Here is a 1,579-nt window from a genome sequence, read left to right as displayed (position 1 = left end):
ATTTTTATTTTTTAAAGTATTTTTTAGTGTATTTCCAAGGAAAACAAAACAAAATGAAGGCAGGCTGATTTTTCCTTTCTTGTTTAAAGTAATACTTTTTGGGATTGCACGTGTTTAGTGCAATTGACACACATAAAGTCAAAAATCCTGGCTGAGAGATGTCCAAGCTATTATCATCTCGGAATTTATTAGGTGTTATTACAGTGAGTCCTGCAGGGACCAGGTAGTGTTGAGTTGGCATAAACACACCCCGGAGAACTCGTATTATAGATAGTTCTTCATTCATGGTGAAAAGGTAACATTCTTAAAAAGAAAGATGGAAGAAAATAGAATTTTAGTTTTTTTTAAAATAAAAAATTTAGACTAAGAGGCAAGCAATAAAGTTGGCTAAATAAAAGAACTATGAAAAAAAAAGTCATAAACGGAGGAGGAAGCCTAAGCTAACTTATCCTTTGAGAGACTCAGTTTCTCATGTATAAAATGTGGACAACAATCCTTACTTCACAGAGATTTGTGAAGATTAAATCAGGTAATAATTTGTGTAGTACACTTAACCTGGTGTCTGGCACAGGTAAGCCTGCCAATAAATGTTAATTATTATTATTATTACCCTTACTAGCATATTTGTATGTTATTAGCTGGGCTATTCTAACCAAAAGTTTTGATTTTTTTGTAGCTGTGTCAACTATAATTCTCACTATTTAATTATATATTCAAAAACTAGATTTTTTTTTGTTTCTCTAAATATATTAAATTATGGCTAAGAATACAGCAGTAACACATAAGGGGAGGTAAATGCCATAGAAAATAACAAATCTAGTCACTGATGTTGAATATTCTTTCAAAATCAAAGAGAGGGACACCTTCAAATGACAAAAATCTCAACAAATAAATAAAAAATTATAAAGAAAAAACAACAACACCACCACCCAAANGAAACCTGGGCTGTGAGGATATCTGCAGTCTCCAGCAGGCACTAGGTCACCCACCAGGAGATGTGGTGGAGCTGAGCGAGCCAACCTGCCAGATCTGCCAAAGGGCCATATAAGAGTTTGGGAAATAAAAGGACTTATTAGCTGATAAAATATAAAGAAAAAGGGAAAGGGAAGTCCAAGAAGGTGCCAAAGAGGAGCTGGTTTGGGAAAAGCAGCTGTTACACTGGCAGAGTTGGAGACAGAAACGTGAGGCTAAAACAGACGGGGGAGTGGGGGGAGAGAAAGAGAGAAATTAGAAAGGCAGGAAAAAGCCAAAGAAACTTCAAGAAGGAAGAAAGTGGTAATGGATCAGAGAAAGGGGCAGGAGGGGAAAGATTCAGGATCCCACTGATGGCAGAGTTGCCATGACACGCCCAGCTACTTCTTCCCATAGTTACCCCAAAATATTGCTATTTTGAGATGCTGGATATAGTCCATAGGATTTAAGTCCTGGGAAAAAGCATAACAATGGCAGCAGCAACAACAACAATAATAAAACCATAGAACCATAGAACCATAGGTCTTTAAAGTTTTTATTTTTTATATTTTTTAAAGTATTTTTTAGTGTATTTCCAAGGAAAACAAAACAAAATGAAGGCAGGCTG

This window comes from Galeopterus variegatus, unplaced genomic scaffold (genome assembly GCF_000696425.1).
Source record: "Galeopterus variegatus unplaced genomic scaffold, G_variegatus-3.0.2 Scaffold6642, whole genome shotgun sequence".
NCBI lineage: Eukaryota > Metazoa > Chordata > Mammalia > Dermoptera > Cynocephalidae > Galeopterus > Galeopterus variegatus.
This window is presented reverse-complemented; position numbering follows the sequence as displayed.